Source organism: Lonchura striata, chromosome 4 (assembly GCF_050655825.1).
Source record: "Lonchura striata isolate lonStrDom1 chromosome 4, ASM5065582v1, whole genome shotgun sequence".
Taxonomy (NCBI): Eukaryota; Metazoa; Chordata; class Aves; order Passeriformes; family Estrildidae; genus Lonchura; species Lonchura striata.
In genome coordinates, this window is record NC_140706.1 from 32,921,218 (window position 1) to 32,948,588 (window position 27,371).

At 38.1% G+C, this 27,371-nt stretch overlaps 1 protein-coding gene across 50 annotated transcripts in view; it reads right to left on the minus strand.

Moving 5' to 3' along the window:
- TENM3 (teneurin transmembrane protein 3) overlaps positions 1-27,371 on the minus strand; it is a 1,286,597-nt gene that overhangs the window by 219,865 nt on the left and 1,039,361 nt on the right. For 2 of the 50 annotated variants that reach the window (XM_085578813.1, XM_085578808.1), the window contains exons 1-3: positions 17,382-17,557; positions 16,606-16,700; positions 1-10,688 (exon numbers count right to left, since the gene is read on the minus strand). The exon at positions 1-10,688 is cut by the window's left edge and continues 26,188 nt beyond it. The exons of 42 other annotated variants lie outside the window; for them this stretch is intronic. The gene's annotated coding sequence lies outside the window, so the exon portion shown is untranslated. Of the gene's footprint in view, positions 10,689-16,605; positions 16,701-17,381; positions 17,558-27,371 lie in introns of those variants that run through there. 6 more of the 50 variants (XM_085578817.1, XM_085578814.1, XM_085578809.1 and 3 more) reach the window with 5 other exon arrangements.

Below are 27,371 nucleotides of genomic sequence, written 5' to 3' on the forward strand. Positions count from 1 at the left end.
TTTTTTCTTCAGAGCAACTGCACAAATGTGCATAGTAAGCATACTGAGGCTTGCTTAAGAGCAGGACAAGCTCACTCTCATATCCCACTGGGTATCCTAAAAAGTAAGTGGCAAATACACTGCAAGTCAGCACTGAAATCGTCACTTTTACTGATACTGCAATCACAAATTAACATGTTTAACTAATATATCTGTGCCCTACATACATCCCAAGTGCAAGGAAGACACCTTAAAGAACAGGAGACTTAGCTGGAGCACATGAGATACATATCTATAGAAACTCAAGCCAGTCTGCCACCACCAATACTTCAGTTTAATGCTAAAATATTGCAAAACAGGATGCAGGTTTTTAAAAGATCACAGGTATTCTACATCAGTGCTACAAAGGCTGAAGTAATAGTTTGAGGCTGAGCTATTCACATTGCCTGCCACCAAAAAGGGGCCACCCCACCCTACCTCCCACCTGCTCTAGCAAGCCATTCCCACCTCCCCCTCTCCACCCTTTATTACTAATCTATCTGCATGGGGAACTGATATTACCTGCTAACCCAACAGAAAACTATGCTGTTTCCCCACCCTCACCCTCCCTGTCCCTCTTTCTGTTTCCTTCTGTATTAAGATTTTTTGGAGCAGTGAACTGTTGGCTCAAGATCAGCTACAGTCTTAGAGAATGACTCTACCCCAAGATTTAGAGTTGCATTGGCAGGAACAACTTTCCTTTTATTTGCTCCTCTCCCTGAATACAATAATTGAAAATCCTGTCTATTACACTTATTGGGAACCTCTGTGTAATGGAAAGGCTTTGAATCCTGAATAAGATCTTGCTCCACTTGCAAAAATTGTGCCCCTGCAAATTCAGGTTAGTGATAAACTTGTCTGTTCTACTACCAGTCCCTGTGGTTTGCTTTCCTTGCACTGCCAGTGTAAGTGGGGTCTTTACTAAAATTTGATGTAAGTAGAAGCCATAATTCCTAACTAATGTTACCAACTAGCAGGACTGGGTAACAGGACAGTGCCTGGTCAGTCTAAAGCCCTTGGGCAGCCCGCATGTCTGAGGAGCAACTACAAGCAGAGGATGACAAGCTAGAAAAGCAGCTACAAGCGAGTAAATAGCCATCTAGAAACTAAAAGAAAGCCACCTTAAAACAATATCCTCAAAGAGACTGAAGTATGAGGTGTTTGTTCAGATCTATGCAACTCTGCAGTTACTTGGGGAACAAGTGAAGTTCAGCTGGTTATCTTCTTGTTACAGCACATCATCAACCTTCATTTGGAAGGTTGGAAACAAGCCCCATTATTTTATTTTATGCAAGCCAGTCTATTGCTCTAAGTCAGGTTTTGAAGCAAAAAAGGAATAACAGAGTAGTTCTAGAATTGAGATACCAAAATTGTAACTGCTCAGGTACATGCCAACCATTTATGATTATTGCTCTTTACAGATACAGACTTTCTGCAAGAAATCCTTTTTTTTTTTTGTTTGAGGAAGGCAAAGCTAGCTGGTTACAATGCTAACATGCATATCTCATAATTAGTCACAACATCCACAGTATGTCTTTAGATATTGTCATGGGCAATTGAAAAGCATCTTGAAGTCAAAAAGTATTACTAACTGAAATATTGCAAGGTTCATAGCTTTCCTGTAAGAATGAAAATTTCATCTTAGAATAAGTTACTTAGTAATTATCTGAAATTTGAAAAGGATTTGATCCTTCCTCTCACATCAACTTGAAAGTGCAAAGAATAAAAATGCAAGTTCCAGTGTGAAGTGCCAAGATCCTGGTTCCTCAAGATAGCAAGTAATCTACCTTTAATTTCCTAAATCAACTTTTTTTAACCTTGTTGTCCGCACCAATACTGACTCTGGATTAGGAAGGGCCAGGTCTGAGCAAAAGACCAGTAATGGTAAAAGGAAATGCACCAAACATTTCATCAGCAGCTACTGCAGATTAAGGAGTGAGAAATTTCTTTAAAGTTAATCCTGTAACCAGTCTTGCTCTTGCTGAAGCCAGTATGTACAACTCTCACACGACAGGCTAAGCATGGCTTGCTCTCAGTGCCTGCCGACATGCACTGCACCCAAGCCAGTGCCTATGTGAATTTCTGTAGTTCCATAAATTAGTCTGTTTTGTAGCAGAGCATTGAACTGAAACACAGCTTGAGGGAGTTTTCTGAAAATGAAGTGAGCCTGATCCTCAAGTTTTCACTTAGACTGAACTAAATTAACAAAAAAGTGATTATCAACTAAGAAAGAAAGAAATGGAGAGGCAGGCTAGAGGAGAGGTGGCATTGATGCTCACATCTGCCTAAAACTCAAAGTGTTCCACATCTTTTTCCCTTGATTGCTTCAATCTCCATGATTGCTTCAGAAATATGTTTAGTTCAAAAATATGTTTCTAGATTTTTTTAGTGTATATTTCTAGTCTAAACCAGAACTAAGTGGTTCAGTGCAGCCACAGATAAGCCAAAGCCAAAAGCACTGCTGGTTTCACTGAGATGGTAATGAAGCACCAAAAAGGAGCCCAAGTCTGCATGAGGAACAAAACAACACAGCTCAGCAAGCAAACAAAAAAGTCCATGGGAAAAGAAATAAGGAATTAACAACTCAGAGCAGATATGAACAAGAAGGGATAGGAAAACTAGGAAGATTTCAGAACAAGGTGTGTGGGAAAAAGCACCCTACCATGAGGCTATTTCAAGTGAGTTTCCAGAATGCTGGGCGGCACCTCTCCTCTTGAGGGGTTATCCCTCTACACTGGTAAGAATAGTCAGCAGTCAGCAAAATGCAATCAGGGAGTAGAGTACAGCTCAGAAACACACAGTCAGCTGCCCCTTAGTGAAAAGTCCCCCAGCCCAGTAAGACACCAGTAAAGAGAGAATACAAAAGGAAATGGTACCCCAGAGGTGGAGAAAAGTGGTGCAAGGTGTTTGCTCTTCCTGCTGTGTATCTGGAAACTACTTGGTTCAATATGAAGAAAACACAAAAGTTATTTTGATCTTTGTTATACAGATGGTGTTTTTGTATTACATTAATGAATGCATAGCACATTATCACATTCAATGTAAGCCACATGCAGGGAAGAGGCTTTAACTTCCAGATATATTGCTATTTTCTTCTCATTTTCAACATGTTGTAACAATTTTCACATGAATAGCGACCAGCCCACTGTGTTACAAATAATTATACAATCTCTAAAACAGCACCTTGTTCCAGCTATTTGGATTTGTCTTGGTTTTGATTTGTTTAGGGTTTTTTTTTTTTAACAATGATTTAAAAAAATCAAACACAGACAAATCCTGCCAAGAATATGTTTTCATAATGCCTACACCAAACATATCTGAAACAGAGTCTGTCAGAAATGCCTCTCTCAGCCAGCCACCCTGAGAAACAGCATGCCCAACACAAAGCAGCAACACAAGTGTCCATGGATCACCATTAGATAAATTTTTAAACCCAGATACTGCACCCTTATTACAGCATAGCAGTACAAACTTCAGCTTTCCTCTTCCTCATCCTCCATGTGCTACAACCCTCCACCTTACCCCAGGAAGGCAGCTGAATCAGAGTTAAACCAGGATTTAGCTCAGAGGAGGGTTTTTCAGACTGAAAAGCCTTAAGGATAAGACTTCGTTTGAAATGCCAATATAGTGGAGGAAAGACTTTCAGGGCTGTGTATGACTGGCATAGTGCATGCAGGAGAAAATGTGACATGCCCAGTTGTTCTCTGCAAGCTCCTGTTTTAAGTCACTGGAGCACCCCTACAGCAAACTCAATGCACGTAAGGAGGATAGGGTAATACCTCTTTGGTTTGATAATGTCTCTGCATGTGGCTACAGTCAGTATTTTCTTAATGCAGCCAATTAGGTTTTTCTTGGTTAAAAATGCCACCATGGAGTTCTCAGGGAAAATAATAATGTGAAACAGCTGACAACATATTTACACCTCAGAGATTATTATTTATTATAAAAACTGTAAGAAATTGATAAACATGCATTTGATGGTAGACCAGTTTTCATAATAGAAATGGAGGAAAAACTCTAATAACATTTCTAAAGAAACATTTATGCCAGTAAATGTTCTACCACAGATATAACAGTATCAGCAGCAGAACTCATTTAAAACAACAGAAACCAAAATAATTTCCCTGAAATAACAGATGCTTCTACCACTGTGAACGGTGCAGGGCATGCCAATACACCTACAACCACTCCTGCAAATATTTGGAAAAAGTAAGCCTGTAAGTAAAAGTAAGCCCCTGTCCCAGCCTTGGTCTACCACAAGTGAGAGCAAGAAGCTTATGGTTTTTTTTTTTATTATTGTATTTTTAACATGTTTTATGCAATAGCTCTAACCTTGTAACTTCTTACAAGAAATGATCCACTGTTTCATTATAAAAATCTATCTGCAGTAGCCAGTGCAGAGGTTTTACAGATTGAAAAGGCGCCCGAGTTTTAACATGTTCTTCACATTTATAAGTTTGTAATAAAAATTGTTATTCCACATAGTAGCAAATACATAATATTGCAGTATTGAGGCAAATTTACATAGGATACTAAATCACAGATTCTTCAACAATTTTAAGATTGTTTCACGATCTATTCAAGAATCCAAGAAGAAAAATACTGTCTACTCAAACTATTCATTTGACTGGTGTGACTTTCTGATTAGCTGATTTTTTATACCTATTCATGCAGAAATTTTGGCATTACACAAAGCCTTTTTAGAAATGATGAAAGAAAAATATTTTTCTGGTCCTTGGAGACCTACACATTTAAATTCTGTTCGTTACTAATGAACATGAATTTATTACCAATTTTTCATTCCTATTATCAGAGATTATTTATTTTATTAGCTACAGATGTGAGTTTTAACACATCATGTAAGACATAAGTTTTAACACCAGCTACAGACAAGTAGGAAAGACACTATTCAAATGATATATAAATTTTTGTAGGAAATACAGGAAGTATGTTCCCTATCAAGCATATTCCATTATACTTGAATTTCTAAATCTCTTGGGATTAAACTGTTCAATATCATCTAAGGCATAGCAAGACTACTGTTTTCAATGTATTTATTGTCATAAATATTGTACATATTTATGATTTGAAATGCAACCACCCTTGTAATCTATTGCTATCAAATAAAATTAGCTTGCAGCCACTTGACTAATAGTTTTTATAGTATGTTATTATTCATGCATTACAATGCAAGTAACAACTTGAAACACCCTTTTCCCTTATGTGAATGAAGGAGTTTAGAATACTCCCATTACCTGGTTTCCTGCAAACCTGCTTTCCAAATCCTTTCTTCAAGAGTGTTTCATGACAGCAAAAAACCACAACGCCACGTTTGTGTGCTTGTAACCAGTTACAAAGCGTGGAAGACAAGAGGATGCCTCTGAAGAACACTAACAAGTCTCTCAGTAAATGGCTTTTTCATCTTTCTCAAGGTTTTCATAGAATGAAAAGAATAACAGTTCTTAAATGCTGGCCATCTGAAAGGCACCCGCATTTAACATCACCATAACATTGAAAATAAATAAAGAAACATTTTGTTACTTTATGGTTTTAAGAGTTCCCAACCTAAGAAGGGCCAATACAGGTATTAAACATTTGACACACACTAGGTATCTGTTCCAGAGAACTCTGCTCAAGAAGACAGCACTTTAAACTTTACATATGCTTTTAATAAAGATATAATAATAAAAAAACCCTGACTGCTAGTTTCAAATGCACTACCTCTTTAAAGACTGATTTGCTCTTGTGGGCATGTAAAGACCTGCTAGTGCTACAGCTGCCACATAGCAGGGAATTTGTCTACAAAAGCAATGTGTCTAGTTGTAATCACCTTCTGAAACATAAAGGTGCTGATTTCTGATTTTATTGCATTTATTATATTAAGTTATTGTAGCATTCCTGTGCTGCATCTGTCATTTCTAGTATGTACTCCGTTTCTCAGGCATTCATAACTTAGTGGCTTTAATTCATAGCTGTCTGAAATTTGGTGCATTAGTCAGTTTGCATACAAATTTCCTCTGAAGAGGTGGGGGAAATGAAAAGCTTTGGATTTCTTCCTTGTGAGTCAGTCCAAGATATTTTATAAACATTGATAATATTTCAATTTATGAATAATATTTTATTTCAATAGGCCATGCCTTTCAACAGGCTATGTCTAATAGCCTGGATTAGTGGTTTCCAGTCCAAACTGTACCAGGACTATGCTGGCCCTGTGCCTTCTTTGGTAGCTCTGTGCTGACATGTGAAATTAGGGACACTGAGGGGTATCTGTGCAGACATGTGAATGCAAGAGGGCTGGCTCTCAAGGAAAGAGCAGTTCTTGAAATGATCTTGAAATAGTCTTGAAATAATTCTGGGAGGCAATAATCCTTATTTTGCAATAGGATCTAGAAACTCCAGAGATTCAGACTTCAGATTCTGTCTGTGACCTCCAACAGGTTTCTTAATTTAATTCAGGTTGCACAGGGAACTTTAGCTGCCACTTAATTCATGACTATTATGACAAGACTTATTACATATATCAAATAACTTGTAACATATCCCCAAAGTATGAGCACATACAGTATGTTCTAATAATGTCTATCACTTTTTATATTCAACAGTGAGCTCATTAAGCTCACTGGAACTCTAGGTGTAGCCTGAATAACCCAAGAACTCCTATTTTATGAGCCATGCCTTGCCACGGTTTTATGTAATTACATTCAAGTTTGCTGTCAGTAGATACTCAATAGCAAATATTTAAGTGTGGGTATCTGAAGTTACAAGTAGCTAACAGTAACATGTTTCACTGTCTTCTTTTTGGCATGACTCTGGAAAGTACAATAAAATATCAGGAAATAAATATATGCAATTGTCATACATACATTGTCAATTCATCTATATGAATGGATTTGTAACATTTGTAACATTTGACAGATGTGTAATTACACTGTTTCCATGAACACTGCATATACTATCAACACAAAAAATTCTAAATTTTTTTATACATTTTATTACAGATTAAGCTTATGTTCTTCTTCAACAAGGTTATTCTGTTTCCCTGCATTGGTACATGAACTTATGCTGCGTATAAAGGAAAGAAGCAAGTTTAACCATGTTGAAGAGCTCAGCAATCTAATAAATTCTGCTTTACTCACTCTGCCACAGATCCTTGCAAAACTCAGGTGTTTCAGAGAAAAGTATACAATATTATTGCTGATTTGCATAACTATATATGTTACTGTTACATTTTTTTCAAATGACCAGACCAGCAAAATAATCCTTTTCCCACTAAGTCCATGAAACTTACCATAGAAGTTTCCTTTAAAAACATCAGCCTGTCTGAATAGAAGGCACATTAACTGTGCAAGTGCACACACATCTGCCTCATTGAAAGACCTTGGGTCACCTCAAAGCATGACACTGTCACAGTGATAGTGAATTGCCTATTACCTGTTTGTGAAAAGTAAACAAATACTTTCTTCTGCTTCATTTTAATCCTACTGAAGTGGAGAAGAGCTCTCCAGAATTATGACAAGCAAAGGCAGAAGGTCTGTCTGTAGAATTCAAATCAGCATTTGAGTGAAAGGGAGAGCCATAGATTAAGGATTAACAGATCAGATAGCAGAGTCTACTACTTTACAAAAATCTGTCTGGTATGCATCAGTGCTAATCACTTGCTTTAAACAAACTACAGTGGTTTTTCAAAAGGACATGTACTTCCATCCAAAGCATAAGCTAGCTAGGTCATTCCTCTGCCACAGAAAGACATTTAGTGTGAGTTACAATTGACTTACAACAGGGATAAGTGCGTTTCTTCAGGTTCTTCATATAGGTAGGCAAAGGGGACTACTTATATGCTTTTCAACCAACTTAAAATTTGATTGTAGCAATAGGAATATCATGATACACAGGTTTATTATTTTTAGAATGTTGAGTGCATACAGGAAGAACTTACGTGAACTAAAAAATCATATTGCATACATTTACATCCAGCAGAAGACACATCAAAACATGTCTTATTTCTTAATTATCTCACTTTATTGGAGTATGACCACTAACATGAGTTACAGTATTTTTACTTGTCTCAAAAAATGTGAAAATGTACATAAAAATGAGGCAAAGCTGAACATTTTTCAAGCTGATTTCTCTGATAAAGGAGCAACAAATCTGGCAAGAACAGGTACATGCAAGGTAGTTATGCATGTAGCCTCCCAGCTAGGCTGAGTGCTGAATGGGAACTGACGTTTCCTATTTTTGTGTGGTTTTCTTTTTTTTTATTTTTTAACAATTAAAAACAAAACCCTCATTATCCTAAATTCAGAGCTATATGACAAAAAAAAAACCTGGAAGCAAAAGCATGATTTAAATGTTCTTAGCACAGGAAGTCAATCAGTCTAATCAAGAATTAGTAAAATGGAGATATCTTCTATCTTTTAAGAACAGTCTCCAGGTTTGTCAGGATAATTTTTTAGAGGGTTCTTACCTGCCCTGGCCTGACAGGCCCTTACAGAAATCACCAGAGAAAAAGAACAAAGACATCCAGACCTAACTAGAATGGTAATGTGAAAAATATTCTGCAACAAATATCCTGGGTGAATTTGCGGTTAAGTTTGCGATGTTATGCTGGAAGTGGTTTTTGTCAAATACAAATTTGTTTAGAGACATGGATGTGTCCTTTGTTTTACCCTCTCCTTCTCTTCCCTACCATGAGCCCCAGGCTCAATGCTTATATCTGCACTAATTCAACAGGAGCAGTTTAGTCCAAGCTTGAGGGTAAACACTGGCAAAAAATCATCATTAATTTGAAACTGATAGTATTGCTCCTGCCTTACTTTTTGGCTAACAACCAGTGCTCTCCCAGATAACATCCACACAGTTCAAGGAAGGGTATGAACCATGGACTGATCACAGGAAGTTGAATGAATGAGGTCCCCAGGCTATTGGTGAAGTGCTTGTGCACATCAGTGATACTTGAGCTGTAACAGAAAATGGACCTTGGCTTGTTCCCTTTGCTACTGTACACAAACATTGCTATCTCTCCTCTATAACCTAGTTTTTCTCTCTACAGTGAAAAAAAAAGGGACTGAGCTGGTTTCTTCTTTCCCTTTCATTGCCCTCTGCCACCATGTTGCAAAATTTGAGAAACGCAAGAAAGGAGGGAACATCTCATGGCAATAGGTGCTAGCCTGCAGCACACCACTCTGAGCTGCAGGCAGCTTTCAGCAGGCAAGCAGAATGATACTAGGCAATACTTCTCAAGTATTACTGCTTTGCCAGGCTTCCGGATTTACCAACACCCATAGCCTGTTCCACGTCAATGCTCAGGTGCTGTGTTATAGCCATGACCACAAGTGGAACATCAGCCAGATGAATGTAGGAGACTCCTTCCCTTGGCTAAAATTCAAACTATACACATGCATGCATGTGCTGTTCCAGACCAATACAGCTCAGTCTACAAATGATGTTAATAAAGGCTATAATTTCTGTATGGACTATATAAAATAAACCTACTTCCATGAAGTGATGGCAATACAGTTTGCCATAGGACTCAGTATATTTTTGCATTTCTTAGTAAAGATCCTCATGTACTCTACTGCATACTGACCACACTTGGTTCAAGAACACACATGGAAACTCCACACACATAAAAAACTACACCTAAAAAAAAGACAGGGGAGAAAATAATCAGATAACTGATTCTAGCAGAAACTCTGTTGTACACTGGAAGTGAAACCCAACACTCAAAATGAACAATTTGTTACCCATTATTTTATAAGGTACAGTTGCACTACAGGAAACAAAAGCAGACAATACACAACTAGAATGAAGAATGTCTAGCTCTGCCTGGTGTCACCAAAAGCACTGCAAGCAAAACCAATTGCCTCAAAGGCAAAAAACATAACTTTGTCTGATGTAGGCTTTATTTTTATTCTTCTTTTTACCTGTACTTCAGTTACCTCAAGTAACTGTTTCTGCTGCCATGGCTCTGATCAGCAGTAAATTAGGATTAGGTGGAAAGAAATAGGATGAGGGGGTAATGTACAAGCTGGAGGGCAGAAATGAGAAAAGAGAATTGATAAATAATACACAGGTCTCTTGTGTGAAAAGCTGGCAGAACTGCTGAGGAATAACTCGAAATACTATCCAAATGCCACTGACAGGAAAATCATCAGGGGAAAAGGGTTTACATCCAGAGAGGAACCCACTGACTGGCAAGTCAGTTTAAGATTCCTTGACCTCAGGGGGAAAAAATAGGGTGGTAAACATTGGGTTCTCATACAAATGAGGAGTAGTAGGATTTGCAGAATATGACTGTCTGAAATGTTCTGAAGATACCCATTTGGTGTTGCAAACCTTACTGTATTATTTGGAGGAAGGACAGCTGTTGAAAAGAAACTCTCCTGGCAACAAAATATGTGCTCAGCTCCATAAATCAAAATTGTCAAGTAGGGGCAAAAGAAAAGAAAGACAGGGTAGGAAAAGTTCTTGGGAGGTATTTCCAGTTTACAGAAAAGGCTTTAATATTGTCAGTACTTTCAGCATACCTGCAAAGGGACAGTGAGACCTCCTTCAGCCCAAGATGCATCATCTTTCTGCTTGTCTCTTGCTTGGTAGGAAAGATGCTAAGATTCAGTATCATTACAAGACAATGGATAGGCCTAGCTGTGTGGCAATCTTCTTGAAGTCATCTGATGAAAAAGACAGTTTGACAGAATTACATTTTCAAACTCTGACTCTATGTGTCTGCCTTCAAAAGGCTTGTCTTCTGGTTGGGCATATGGAAACACACACACATACATTCTGCTTTATTGTGGAATATGATTGACAAGTACAAGGAGAGAGCTGAGGAGGAAGCAAGAATAATTAAACAAAGAAAAATGTAAGAAAATTCTTTAGACTACAGAGGCAAAGGGTACTTTATGATATAGCCAACTAGATCAATAGCAAGTATGTGAGGAACTAGGGGAACTTGGCATGAGTGAAAGGGGAGATTCTCTCTCCATCTGAACGAGGCTGCCTCATGCTGAGAACACACTCTGACTCTACAATCCTGTGCTAAAAACCACACCAAAACATTGCTTGCAACTGGCAACTTTAAAATCTTAACTGCCCCGAGTAATGTGTCTCAGAAAAATACTGCAAACCCAAGGGTAATGTATAAAACTACACATATAAAACTGGTGAGAAGACAGCTATGAGATGCCTTCCAGCTCCAAAGACAGAAGTGATAATGGGAAGAAGAACCCTGCTCTTTTGTTAGGAGATCACTTATGTGTTGAAGAAAATGAGCTCATAGGTTGCAAAGTGGAAGTTAAAATCATCTACCTTCAAAATGGCAACATATAATCAAAGCTTAGGAACAAAAGGTGTAACAGCCACTCAACACACTACCACAAAACAATACTTGTATTTCAAAACATGGAACTTCTATGAACTGTGCTGAGATATTTTCCATAGCCTCCAGGATGTTACCATTACAAAATGTGCCTTGATCTGCAGCTCACTTTTCTGGTCTTAAATTAATCTTACTGCATCTAGATACATTATCCAAGTCCACAAGATCTTTAAAAATCTTTCAGGTGGTTCTTCCATGTGACTATGCTGCACTGGGTTTTTTTCTTTCTTCTCATTTTTACTTATAAATCATTCCCTCTAGTCTCCAATAATTTTTAATGCTCTGCTGCGAGTCTCAGTCAATTAACCTGTACCTTCAGGTGGTCAAACTTGGATCCAGTTTTCCTGTTATTGTCTTTCCTTGTATTTTGTGCATTTGTTTTAAATTCCCTTAACATTTATGCCAATCCCTAGGCGGGGAGCACTATAAAAAGAAATATCACAAAATTCTTTTAAAGGCAAAAAATTGAAAATTATCCTGTTTATTTGAAATAAATGTAGTTTTACACAAATGAAAGAAGTCTTTCTTGAATGAAAAAAAAGACAGGTAAAAAAGAAAGAGGGGAAGATGGACAGTTGAGATTATTTTTATTAAATACTCATATTAACATGCAATAGCTAGAACTATACTTTCATAAGCTTTTAAGACATCAATACTGACTACCATTACAAAACACAAATGAGACAGATATTTAACCATTAATTATATATTTTCTTAACTATTTGTTTCCAGCTTAGCCACAAGCTTCCCAGGGTTTGAGTATCTTCATAAAAAAATAAATACACACACATTCAAACAAATAATGTCCCTGCTGCTAAGGCTGGAAGTTGGCTTGTTTGTCCTAAAAAAAGCAGTCTAAAAAGCAGGAGAGTAATGAATAAAAACCAGTGATTACTAATGAAATCCTTAAAGGCAGCTTTATAATAATTAACATAAAGGTCACCTTAATAGTCAATTTAGAGATATTTCTAGATCTCCCAAGCCAAAAGATAAACTCTTCAGTAGTAAAACTGGCCATTATTAGAAAGTTCATTTCATTGTTCAGCCTCTAATTCGTCACCTGTAATTAAGAAAAATCAGATTTCAAAGCAACAAGAGTAAGACTGTGATAAAGCTATTTGAAGTACACTCTAGCAGGGATAAAGCCAGCAGAGAGGTGGCTGTCATAAAATAGCCAAATGGCTTTTTCCACCTCCATCAAGGTCACTTTACTGATGATGTGCTCAATAAGATGATAATGCATTTAACCACTTTCCTTGCATCTGACTTCGACCTTACTGCAAATCCAAATGGCCTTGTTTAACTACCCTGGCCTTTCAACATTTCCCTGAACAAAGATAATTAAAGAGATATACTGCCCCCTACTATCACAGGAATTGAAAGACAAATAAACTTTTAAGAGCACAGCCAGGTGTCTATTGCATTAATGTACAATGCTTAAGCAGGGGGTAAAATGAAATAATGGTTAAATAATTATAAAAGGTTAACAAAGTTAACTTTGCTATGTAAGGCAATTCTGTTCTATTTAAAAGAGAGAACATAAGAGGCTTTCCAGGCTACTTTTTACAACTCCCTGGACAACAGTCTTTTCTTTAATGCAGTTTCTGACTTAAGAGGAAAAATGTTCTGCAAAAATTAACAACTCTGAAATTTCTACAGATTTGAAACTGGTTATATTTCATACAAGAGTACAATAATGTTTTATGAAAAAGCAGGTCTATATGATTAAACTAAAAGCTGCTCTAAAAAACCATTTCCGTTCCATTTTTCCCCCTTTGTCTGTGGTCAGCAACTATACTAGAGATGAAAATTAAAGCAGTTTAAAAATTAGTTTGGCAGTTACGACAATTTGAAAGCTTAAGGTAGTGCTTTTTAATGATTTTTACAATTATGAAAACCAACAAAATAATATCATTCTATAATGGTAGTTCCTTTTTTTTTTTTTAATTTTGATTAATATATACTCTTATATTCCAAAAGCTCTCCAGGACACTAATTCTTCTTGATACCAAGAAAAAAAAAAAGGCCCATGGCAATAGCTCTTGGACTAATAACAACTGAAACAGAACAAAAAAAATAAAAAAGCTGGTAAAGCAGTTGGATGTTAGTTATTCAGAGATGCAAGAGATCTTATTTTAGATTAATTTCTTTTTCTTCTAAATCTGTTTTCCTTTTAATCATCTTAGAAATATTGCTGTATAGGTCTGAATCCCCTTCAAAAGTAAATAAGTGGCAAAAAAGCAAGTTGTATCAGAAAGATAAACACATAACTCAATGTTGACATGATACTAGATATGTTAGCTTACTGCTACTGCCAAAATTGCTGTTCCTTTGCCACAGAAAATTAAATATGCAGAAACCCTGTCACATGTCTTTAATCAGTTTGATCATAGTGCAGTTCTTCAGAAATTACAGCAAATCCGCCCCTGCCATTTTGTCAGGCCACCATTACTTTGAGTTGTAGATACAGTTTGTGCAAATTCCAACACGTTCAAGTATTTGGCTTAATCTTTTGCTTAATGCACTTCTTAATGCATACTTAACTTCTGGCTTCTGAATACACCAGAAGTTAAACCTCCTATAAAGGTACTTTCATGTAGTAAATACAAAAATCAGTGATTACAGTATCAAAACCATGAAGTTTCCAATGATTCATATATCAAAACCATGCAAAGTCTTTTCTGCTGTAAATAAGAGCCACAAATAAGCCTTTCACTCTGAGCTAGAATTATTTACTGTTTCCAGATATGAGAAGTCTACCTTTTTCTTACATCTAAAAGACTTGCTTCAAAAACAATCTGCTTTACAGCAGTTTACACAAAACAATTGTTTAGTTTCAAGTTTGGATAAATGGTGGCCTTAGTCAGTTTGAAAAGAAGACTCCACACCTTGCTGTTACCTTGAGCAAGTGCTCAAGTTTTCATGTATAATTGCACTTTGAATTCCTTAATCTTACAAAAAGATGATGAATGGCTATTTTCTACTCATTCAGGGTATTTCAGCCACCTACTCATTTTATTCAGAATTTTTAATGTGGGTGACGCTTTTTAAAGGAACACAAGAGCCATTTTTTCCACTTGTTCCTAACACTTAAAAGATTAACTTAACTGGAAAACTACATAAACATTTTTTTAGTACAGTTGATTTATTTCATCCTCATCTCTGGTTTTGTATAAAAATCTTCAAACCTAAGAGATATATACATCTTCAAACCATTAGTGAGGTCACTAGCTCACAGCATCATAGTCTTTACATTACTGAACATACAAAAGCCCTCTTGCTATTCTGAAATGCATAAATCTGTAACTACCTCTGGAAAAAGTCCTTCAAACCCCCACACAGCGTAGCCTATAGACATATTTAGAATGCATATAACCACTAATAAGACCTTTGAACACATGCATAAAGGATAGGAAAGCTAATGTCTTTTTCTTATTTTGGAGAACAACACAGTGAATTCCTATTTTCTTGTATCATTACTCAACTGCCTATGTTGAACAAAGCCTACATATTAAGACCTTTTATTTTTCCTTGTTTAGTTCAACAAGTGAACTGGGAAGTAACACAAGTTATAGGAAGAGAAGTTATATAAGTCTGATCTCACAATTGCTTATCAGACCATTCTAGTATTTTGCAAAGTCATGTTAAATCTTCACAGATGCATGCCCGAACTAAAGGAATACAGCTCAAGATCAATTCCCGAAGTGGGGTCCATTTGCATCATATACTGATATTTACAGATATTTCTATGAATTTCTATAAATCTCAAGCCAAAGGATAAACACTTCAGTACTAAAATTTGCCATTATTATAAAAGTTAATTTCAATGTTTAGTCTCTAACTGCTATCTCTAATTTAAAAAATCAGATTTAAAAGCTGATGGGTGTATGGCAGCATTCTTCTTGTGGACCTGTAGAATGAACACACACCTGACATGACATTTTATATTTTTTTTTATTGCACCAATTATAAATTTTTCCTAGGATGCTACCACTTTGGCTGCTTTTCTTCAAATGGAAAAGAAATATATACCCTATGCTGCATGGAACATGCAACGTCTTGATTCAGAAAGGTTAGAAAGTAAAAATGACACGACAAAGCCATCAAACATAAAAGGTATTTTTAAAGGTCCTATTGCTGTAGGTTTCTTGCTACATTGTAACACACCATTTTATAACTCCTTGAAAGGAAAAATACCCTTATACTGTGAAATATGAGGCCACTCTCCACACAGGAACACAGAACGATTAATCAAAAAATTTTGTAACATCTCATTTTTAGTTACTGAGCTGCTTGACAGTTTTGAACCCCAATCTGAAAGATGAAAAAAAAGTAAGCTAGTTTTTTTTCTGTTCTTGTTTGAGCACTTTCCCCTTCCTGGGTTTTACAGAAATGTTTCCACCAGAACTTACTAATGATGTATGAAAGATTTACCTTTTGAATGAAGGAAAAGTGCACTCCAGCAGCTGCATGCACAGCATCTAGAAGTTCATGGGAATAAACCCAGCCTATTTAGTGCCTTATAAAAATTACAAATTCTTATCTTAATGATAGGCTATACTTAACATAGGCAGTTAAATCCTTGTGTCTATTAAGAAATTAATACACTTTCCAATGGACAGGGGACTCTTGCCATCTTCAGTAACTTTTCTACACATTTTCAGTGAATTTACTCTGTGGATTAGAGATCTTAGGGGAGAGAAGGTACTTTCCTTCCCCTGCCTCCATTGTTCTCTACCTTCAAAGCTTCTAACAAACAGCTCCAAAGCAGCTCGGTCTTTGTCTGGGAGTATAGTAGTTCACATCCTAAGTTTCTTTTCCCTTTGCTAAAATATTAGAAAAACAAGATTTTTGAAAGCTTTCCACAGGATCAGCCAGAAAACAGACACAAAGTTAACAAAGGGCAGCTATCACCACAAAGTGTCAGGTTTGTTTACTGGAGCAGGTCAGTATTTTCCCAAATCTTCGAAGTTCAGACTGTTTTGTTTAATAAGCTCATTTAAAAATGGCAAATGGGCTAAGTAAGGTGAACATAAGTGAAGATAAGTTTAAAATAAAGCACTCCACAGACAGATAGGTAGTTCAAATTCAGATTCTGTGGATGAACTGAAAAACTAAAACAGAAAAAAAAAACTGCACAAAAACTGCAACGGTATGTTGCACTGGAATACAGACATTATTATTTTAAGTAAATTTAATTGCTGACATACCTTTCTCAGGTTGTCTTTTTTTTTCTCAATCCTTCCTTAAAGTCTACTCTAGCAATTAACATAGGTCTCCGGATGGCTCACTGAAATATTTAAAGCTGAAGAACAAAAGGTTTATTTTAAAAATGAAAACCTTGGCTTGTACAACTCCAGACATGAATCTGCTTTCAATTACTGAAAGTATTTCCACTTCAGTGAAAAAGGATCAAATCTTCAACTACACCATCTTTAGGCAATGAATTTGATTATATTAAGCTTTAAGAATACAGAATGACTTTGTGACACAGCCGTATATTCCATGCGTATCGTGAATTAGGTATACAAAAAAGAAGGAGCTGGCACTTTAAATGAGAAGCAGACAGAAATGTGTCTGCTCACAGCAGCACCGTACTTCCATACCAAAGCTCTGCTTTAGGGCTGGTTTTTTTTTCAGGTGCCCACATAAATGTCAAAGATTACACTAAGCTTTAAATGAAGGATTTTACAATCCTTTAGAAAGTAATCTGTGATGATTCTTCCCCCATGCTCTTATTTGCATAATTTGCACTGTTGTAAAGTTACATTTTTCTTTCTAGACTTTTGAGCGAGCACAACCTCTTCCACATCCCCCCCAGTGCAGCAGGTATCGCATCCCCTAGGAAGCACGATAATCAGAGGCACTTCATACTTCTCCCATTATGCGAGCATAACAGAGTCGAGCGAGGGAGCCCGAAGGCTTCACTCCGCAGAGAGATGCGATACCTCAAATGCAAATTACGCAAAAACTTCTCGTTTCTTACATCTCCGATTTCGCGAATCTCTCCTACCGCATCCCAGCCAGACACCGGGTCGGGCTCTTCCAGCAGCGCGGCCAGGCACGGGACGCGAGCGGCTCCCTCCGTGCTCAGCCACCCTCGGCGGGCAGGGCGGGCAGTGCGGGCCGCCCGCGGCTCCTCGCGGCGCTGCCCGAGCCGCGCAAGGAGGCGGCGCCGCCCCCGCCCCGCCCCGCCCCGCGCCCACCTCGGGCGGCCCGCGCGCGCCGCTCCGCCGCCGGCCCCGTCCGCGCCCAGCGCCCCGCGCCGCCGGCCGGCCCCACACGGCCCGCGGCGGCCGGGCCCGGCTCCGCACAGCCCTTTCGGGGCCGCGGCGGCGGCTTCCCGGAGCGGCTGCGAGCGCGCACGGCCCGGAGCTGCGGGGAAGGGCAGAAGGAGCCTTCCCGGAGAGCGCGGAGCCGCTGCCGCGGCGCCGTTCGTACGGCTCACGGGCAGCGCGGGGCCGCGGGCACCCACCGCAAAGCGGGGGTTTCCCGAGACAAAATAAACTCCCTGCCGCGCAGGGTAGTTGGGGTATTAGCGTGAGGTACCTGCCCGCTCGCTCCCGCGCCAGCCGCCGCCGCAGCGGGGAGAGCAGCGGCGCTGGGTGCTGGCGGGAGGCGCCCGAGCAGCAGCGCGGCTCAGCAGCCCGAGCGGGCCGGGGCCAGAGCGCAGCTGTGAGCGCGCAGATGTGACACCGGCCCCTCACCACGCACCACCTGGGCTTTAATTGAAACAGAAACACCTCCCCCTCCATTTACCACCGTAGGAGACAGTTCTTCTTCGTGTCTATAGAGGCATGAATATAATACACTCTGCTTACTTCAAAACACTCGGCAATCTATGATCAAGTCCTCTGCTAATGAAGCCTTTGGAGTTCCAGCTTGATCTGGATGCATCATAGCTGTTCGATAAAGCTATCAAATAATAGCTACAAAATACGGTATTTGTAGGACTCTCCATTATTTTCTGAAATGCTGTAGAGAGCAAGAGGAACTAGATGCCTACAGAATATACAGTTACCAATGTAATCATTTAAAATAGAAAAGCCTGTTTTCAGCCGGTAACCAAACTGAATTTCATGCCTCTGTCTCTAAGTAAAAGAAACAGAGTTTTAATTTTTTTTTTTTTTTTAACTACCTCCTTTTGGAACATGGAACTCTTAAAATGTCCATGGGAATGATATCTCCGACTTGATTGTTAACATCGCTACACAAAGACCCTTCTGAGCTGGCTTAGAAAATGCAGGGGTGTGTAGGAATTTCTACAAAACTTCTAATATGGTTTTCTTTTCACCTTGGACCTTTGCTAATAACAACTAACTTAATTCTCTCTCACCCTATTACAAGATCCATTGCTGACTCAGGCCAAGTTATCACAGCAGCTGCCCAGAAGCCACGTTTTGCCAAAAATCAAATCAAGACATCGCTAATGATTATACAATACTTCCAGGGAAAATAATACCATTCCAGAATATGTTTTCAACACTGTTCTGTAGAAGGCTGCAATAAAACCACATATTTCAGATGTATTATTCATAAGAAATTTAATACTATCCAAAAAGCTCACACAATTCCTATAGAAACAAAGACTATACAGATTGAAAAAGTAGAATTCTGAGAAATGCAGGACAATAATGATCTAAGTAGCCAGGTCCTGATGAGGGCAGTAGTGGCTGGGAGTGGGGAAAAATCCTGAAAAAATGCACTAATACTACATCTTGACCTGAAGCTCTTCAAGTCACATATGCAACAGACTATGTGTGCTTTGACTGAGCACAAGGGAGAAACTTTAATATAGTCACTACTGACAAACTCTGCTCAGGTCTGGGGGCAGTTTGATAAAGATTGGAGGGTTTTTGCAGTTCAAATTCTGGACAGACTCCTATCTGTGATAGCTACAAGACCAGCCAAGAAAAAGGTAGGAGAAGAAATCATGAACTAATATGGTCAGTTTAATGAAGCAAGTTTCTAGCAATTCCACAGTAACGTTCTTATTCTCAGAGTCTCTTCCAAGGGGTCTAGTTGCAATAAATAGGGTATTAGATCACACAAATACACTTTTCCAAACTACTTAAATGGAGTACCTATGGATAAGCACTTTTGGCATTGAAAAAACTACTAAGTAATTCATTACTTCAGGAATATATCCTTTCAGATCTTAAAAGGATGAGGAAGGGGAACTGAATGCTTAGAGTCAGCTTGTGCAGAGCTTTAGAGCACATTTGAATTTCTGCCCTCAGAGAGCACCAGTAATTGTACTCCCTTTAGAGAAGACTGCCATGGACCTGTGAAGGAAGCAGGATATTGGGTTCTCCAAGAGCCAAATACTATGGAAGAAATGACATATTTAGATAATCCCTATTTTCAAAGGAAAATGATCCACACTATACGTTCTGTACTATTTTTCTACAAATGTGTCACTCTACATTCAGTAAATGAAGACTGCACCCTATCAAAAACTAGGACCTGGATGTCACTGCAGTGCACCCACTTTCTCCATTTTCAGCCAGCTGCAATAGAATTTTCCTTTGCTGTGATGCCCCCTGTACTGAGATTCCACTGTCCCATTAATGCCAGCAGAAATGATTTATGAAATCTATTAGGTGCAACACTAAAGACATCTCAAACATAAATGTTTGCTTAGGAAAATATTTCTTTGGAGTAGACAAATGGGGGTTGAAGCAAACTTCAACACAGATATTGCACTTTATGCCAACATAGCTCATGGCCAAACAGTGGAAAGAAGTATCAAACAAAACCTTGGGGTTGCTGGAAGGGCTGGGGGGAAGAATAGCATATGCGTTTCATTCATACAAAAAGGGAGAATCATTTAAAAAAAATTTTGATCAGAAGAATTATTGCAGTAAATTATGCAGAGCATTAACCATTGAATTTGAACCCATCTTTAGTCTTTCTTTATTAATAACTCATTATAGTCCTTTTTCTTAATGTGGAATAAATTAGAGCCATGTTAATCCATGCAGCTATCTGCAGGTACATTTATCACTCCAGTAGCCACTTTTACTCTGCTTTCTGGAAGCTGCATTTCATGGGCAACAAACACTCATCCCCTGCTGAACTCAAATCCTGGTGGCCTTTTCAGGTCACCAGCAGGGTCACCTAAAAACTTACCTTTTTCTCAAAGAACTGAAAGCTACCTCACAGCTGGCCTTGACATATGTGAAAGAATTTCTCTTTCACTCTCACACTCTCTCTGTCATATTGCCACAATTTAGATCAGTGAAAACAAGTGAGCTAGGGGCCTTGCTGGTATAAAAGGGTGAGGAACTGCCAACAGGATGTTCTTTGTGGGAACTCAAAGCTTTTGGAACTGATTCCTCTTGCCTGATCCAGAAGAGCTCAAATTTTATGGCCTTCATAGCATGTTGCATAGTTCATATTTTTCCAGAGTGCCTGAAAACAAGAGAATTGTGGATGTGGTTAGTTTATGGAAGCAGAGCTGTGCTTCAGCTTTTAAACTGTCTGGTTTGCATTTGTCTGAGGAAGGAGGCCTATTGCAGCTTAGTCACTATGATTAATTCTGATATTTGCATTTGAATTTGGTCAGATATTCAGGAATTTAAAGGCAGTAACAAACATATAGACTCTCTAAAAAAGGTAGGTGTTATCACAGAGAACCGACACATTCCATCACTCATAGCTGACACCTGGAAAGGACTTAAGAGTTTCCACTGGAGGTGGCTCTGGGTAGTCATTAGACCAGAGTGGCCCAGGTACAAGTAGCTGTGCTCCTTGCAGCACATAACACTTCAGTCCTTACTGTTACCTTCTCTGAGTGCCATCATGTCAAAGCTTTCTCAAAGGAGAAAGCTTTATTGTGCCTGTTTTTCACATGGCAAATGAAGGCACAAAGGTGACTTGTCAAAGCCACAAAAATAGTACCATGAGGGAGGGAAAACATGATGCCTGTTAGTCTTCTGGGGCCTATCCTAATCACTGAGCCTTTCTTCTTCTGATCAAAACAATCATTTCAGCTATTTATCAACATTCACAATGATCAGTGACTTTTATTAAAAGGGAACAAACACCTTTTTAGCCAAATACTCATTCACCTATTTGAATAGTAGCAGCCTAAGGGCCCTGTTAAGACATCCTATCATAAATACTTAATTAGTGTTAGAACCACTTCTACTGAGATGTTAGGTGTATTTTATAGAGATAGGGTTGCCTGTATTGCAAAGAAGTAAAAATGGAGCATCCACCTAGAAGCTAAAATTGCACATCATCATTGTATCACTTTGGAAACATGTTTTTGTTACAACACTACAAAAAGACAGGGTATTAAGTTATGAAATTTAAACAATGCCTAAGAGAAAGATTTTCGTCAGATAAGGTATAATTTATAACAGCAACATATATTGTCATGTCTGTTTTACAAAACAGATTTGATCAAGCAGAATAGTTATGATATAACTTTGCAATTCTGGCTAGAAATGTATCTTTAAAAAAAGAGGGGCAAATTCATGTCTAGAAATTAGTCTTTGGAATACTATCTGATATCAACAGGATTAGCAGTATAATGTGTTCCCATGAGAAAGCACATGTGCCCACATGTATTTAATGGAGAACATCTTGTAGTTCTTAAGCATTTAAATAGTATTCTACATTGACTATTTTTTTCTCACAAGTGAGGATTAAGATGGGCCATTTTTCATGCAGTAATGACGCTGATTTAAATTAGAACAGACTAAGACCATAATGAGCTCAGAGATTCAGTGTTCAAATCTGAAAACAATAAACTTTTTTCCCTTTTCATTTTAGATAGATAAATCGTAACTCTATTTTTATAACTCTTTCCAAGAGTGCAGTGAGAATTTTGCAGTTTCAGATCATTATTTCCCTAAAAATACAAGTGGAAATTGTAAACAAGTAGATGTACCTGGGGTAGGGCAAGAGTTATAGCAAAAATACAGTTTTTTTTTCAAGAAAGGGATTGAATTATGACACATTTCTTGAATATAAGTGGGTAACGTGGGGTTTTCTTCCTCAGAAGCAACCCAAAACTACCCACTGTACATTTGTGCTGTGATTTTTGAGTGCTGTAGATTCATATATTGTAGTAAATAATGTTCCTCTGTTCCTTGTCAAATTTCCAGGCAAGCTCAATGCAGTGTGAGGCCAAGTATAAAATACACAATATTTCTATTTATTAGCACCTAGATTTTTGCCCCCTAACAGTAGACTGCCCTGATTAGAAGAATCATCCCACTCTACACTAATGTGTCATAGCAAAATACAAATTTACAGATGGAATACCTCGATCTCCAAAATCTGAAATATGAAAGGCATATTGAAAGAAATATAAAAGCATCATTAATCATTAATCATGATGCTTTTCATAGTACTTATATAGTTCTTAGGTATTTTTTTACCTAAGTGTTCAAATACCTACAGTACCAGCCAGCTAGCAGAGAAAAAGGGCACATATGCTTTGAATGATTAACACAGTTCTTGGAACCACAAAGCACACATGCTTTCCTTATAATACAGCTAAGTGAGGAGGAGGAGAAGGACATTTTCATGGAAGTTCTGGGGGATTAGATGATGTATCAATAAGCCCTTTGAAAGAAATACCCCTACCCTCCAAAAACAAAAAAAGTTAATTCTGTTTTTTTCAGAACTGCTATATGAAAAACAGTAATGAGATTAAATTATAAAAAAATAATGTTCTAATGTTTTCAAGTAATTTTACCTAATTCTTGAACAAAAGGCAGTAGTAATTTAGGGACAAGTTTAAACCCTTCACTAGAGAAAGAAAAATCCAGTTGTAATCTGAACCTTGTATCTCTCTCTCCAAACTGAACTCTCTACAAATCTGAAACCTGTTTGTATTTGCAAGACTCAATTCAACACATCATCAGGACCCTGAAAGATATCCCTTCCTCCCTCAATTTATTGTACTGTTTTCCCAGTTTTCTCAGCAACCGCTATCAGCAGCTGCTACTCACTGCTCTGGTCTGTAAAAGAAGGCAAAGAAGCCGTTGCTTCCACTGCTAATGCTCTGAACTGGAGACTGAGTGTCTAATCTTCATAATCAGCAGCTTCCAATTGATTAAGTTTTGGTTTACATTTTATACTTGGGTCCACAGCTCTAAATCCCTCTGTATTACTAGATTATTTTTTTTAATTAAAAATTTACACTTTTTTTTCAAAAAGAAAAAGAGGAAGATATTTACTGCAAATGAAAATGACATAAAAATGTAACTGGAAGAAGAAAGTAATCAATTTGGTATGTAAACTCATAGGATACAGGACATCTTTTGACAAAAAAAAAGGTATGTACAGACTGCTTGAAACAATCCATTTAGAGTAAAATAGTTTTTTATAGAGGTCTGTCAAAAAGAATTGGCTTTTGTGAATAAACTACCCTATTGTGAATCTCTAAGAACTGGTAAAGACTACCAGCAGGGCAATCCTACCAGTATAGGATTTAAGAAAAAACACTCTATTCTTAATGATAAATCTAGAATTTTATACCTCTAGAAAATTTAACTTGTATCCTGATCATAGTAACAAAAAGAAAAAAAGAAAAAAGCAATTCAAGGTACTTATTTGAAATTATATCTTTTAAAAGATATTTTAAAAACAGTGGCACACATACACAAAAAATCAATATCCGTGTGATTCTTACAAAAAAGTATTTCACATATTTCTTGGAATAAGCATTATACTGATCATGACACAAACTATGTGGCTGGGACTGCGGTTCAGCTGCTGCTGTCCATCTTCTATTTTGTCTTTGTATTACGGGAAAGATGACTGAAAACTTGCTATGTCATTTAGCAACTTCTAAAATTATGCCATTTAGAAAGGTCTTTTTTGCCCAGTAGAAAGTAACCATTTATTTTCTCCTAATTACAGTTTCTCCTTGCTCCCTTTACATCCTACCTCTTTGGAAAAAACACCCAACCACCAGAGCAAATTTTCTTTTTACACTTGCTGCTTTGGCAAGATTAGAAAAAAGTGTCATCCTTTGGGTAAGTCTGTCAAACAGATTTCTTACATACAGTTTGAGAATGTTCATCTAAAAGTACTCTATCTGCACTTCGGTATGCTTATATGACATTTATTGCCTTGGAAAGGTGGCATAAAAATTATTTCACACTCCTCTGACACCTGGTATGAGCCATACCCCTGCAAGTAGTCTCTATACAAAATGGTAATACAAATCATAAATGGAAAATAAAATTAATACTTTCGAAATATTAAATTGGTTTTTTATATATAAGAAAACCACTTTGTGCTGCTGTTAAGTAGACACTTTGTTACATTTCCTTGGAGAAAAAAAAATGAGGTTTTCATAAGGCATAAGAATAGGGTTTATATTCACTTTGAGTCCACTCAGAACTATGTACATAAACAAACCTTCCCGTGGTAAACATTCGGGCAGAGGATGAATACCTGGTGATAGGTGGGTTGTTAGGCACATGACTAAGTGCTGCAGGACATCTGGAATTGCATTTATGGCACACCTTGAAGTGATTGGTTGGATATTGATTGTCCTAGAGAGAAGGTGATAATTTTCTACATTTTACTCAACACATCTATTATTTGCCAACATGCCAAACTGCTAGTGAAATGATTTTTCCCTATATCAGCAGGTGTTGCATATTCAGAAACAGGGTGTAGACACTTCTAAGAATTTAAAGTTATCATTTACTTAAAAGGGAAAAAGGGAGAAGAAAATATTTTTATGTAATAGTTTGTGCTCACACAGAGAGGATGAGGCTGTACCACAGGTCTTACAAGAATCATTTGGGCTTGACTTTCTTCAAGCAAGGCTAACCATTGCACAGGTTTCCAGAACATAGTCTATTACATAGAAATTATCACATGCAATGCTCCCAAAAGTCTTACTTCTCACTTTCTTCCTCATACTCTATTTATTTGCTTGGCATGCCTCTGCATAGATGTCAGACTGCCACAGATCCATGTGTGTTCAACAGCTTCAGAAATCACAGTTTGGCTCTGTCAGTCAGTTACTATTTTCACAGCAGCCAACTTTATCACTATCATTTCCTAATTCCATCATCTAAATGATTTTGTTAACTGCATTTCACTAAAGACCTTCCCACAAGCACTGCCAGATTTGCAAGCTTTGGTGTTGTCTGCCAAGAGAAGGAACTCAAAGTCCAGCTGAATTCTCTCATAAAAGAGCCCTTAAAACAAGTGGTAGAATATTCAGCCTAAAAAGTATTTCTCAAAGAAAATCAAGAAATTAAATATAGTACATATATACAGAGGGCTTACAAAAGCTAATGGTATGACACAGGTATTTGGCGTCCTGATTAATCTGTGCAAGTCACAGGAAAGACCCCCCCTCCCCCTCCCTTCCCCATCCACCATATGCTGACTTAAGAGCAAAGCATGCAAAGTGTAACCCTAAATGAAAAACTACATGGAAGACAGAAGCTGCATTTAGCATTGATAACGCCCATGTGACTGAATCAATTTTGAGGCCAAAAATTGGAGAAAGTCAGAGCCAAGCCTGCTAGAGGAGAATTAAAAGATAAGGACAATATTCAGTAAAAATGCAACTTTTATTGCAAAAGTCCTGAAGATAATTGAATTTATAAAACCTATCCTGTATTGGTTACCGGGCAGATAGAGCATAACCATTGTTTCAGTGTCCACATTGCTTTCTATAGCAGTGTTTCCTGAAGTTTTTTCCCACATGCACTCAACTTGCCTTTGCTCCTTTCTGCTATCTATTATACTGCAAGAAACATTATTAGCCTTTACTCAAGAATCTGGATGTCCCTTCCCTTCCCTTCCCTTCCCTTCCCTTCCCTTCCCTTCCCTTCCCTTCCCTTCCCTTCCCTTCCCTTCCCTTCCCTTCCCTTCCCTTCCCTTCCCTTCCCTTCCCTTCCCTTCCCTTCCCTTCCCTTCCCTTCCCTTCCCTTCCCTTCCCTTCCCTTCCCTTCCCTTCCCTTCCCCCCTGCCTTTTTTCTGGGAATGCTTGTGCTTCCTGAGAGTTGAAATTCTGATCTCACTAATTTTATTACAAGAAAGTCCACATTTAAGGTCCCCATTTCACTTTCTGTAGATGTGTTGTTCTCACATCTCTTTGTCCTCCACCCAGAGACCCAATTTTTTTTTCTACAACAGGGGTGATGTATACATAGATAGTTCAGTCACTTATCCAGGCAAAGACAGTGATGAAAAATGAACAGGAATTGCTGCCATCAGTTCATCCCTCCCCTGAATTGCCCTTCCCCATCTTGTCCACCTACCTTGGCAATATCTTTGCAGGGCTGATACAGAAAGTCTCCAGTAGAGTTCTGTGCTGAAGAGCAGAGCACTGATACTGGAACTGATTTTGAGACAGACCCTCAAATGTGGTATACCGGAATCTTGGTGTTGGAAGTCCTTTTTTCTACTTATGTGGCCTCCCAGAAATTCTTATGAAATTTCCCAGGAGTCAGTGCTTCCTGCAGCTGGACCACAGGAACTGGAAAAAATACTCCAAGGGCTATGTTGAGGCACAGTAGCGCTTGCTGTGATTGTAGGGGAAATGCAAAGTGGACTTATTCCAGAAAGAATTCAACTGGTTGTGGTTTTCAGTCCTCAAGACAGAACCCAGCATACCAAGTATACTTGGAAAGGGATTTGTTGCTATCCACATTACACAGGACAGCTAGATGGAGAGTGCTTAGGCATTTAACTACATGATTTCACTACCTCATCTAAAACTATTATACTCTAAAGCCTGGCACAAGAATTTATCAACTGAAGTCCATCAGTATTCTTTGCTTTTTTTTTGTGAACACTCATACTAACATCCAGCACAAGGGTCACATTGCTGTTTAAAACCCTCCTGTACTAGAGTAAACACACCTGACACTGATAGATTTCCTGAACTGCCCTGAGGCAGAAGCTGTTTTCCCGATGGAAGAAAAAAAAAAAAAAAGATGGGCAAAGGAAAAACTGCTATAGAGAGAGAATTTGGCTTCAG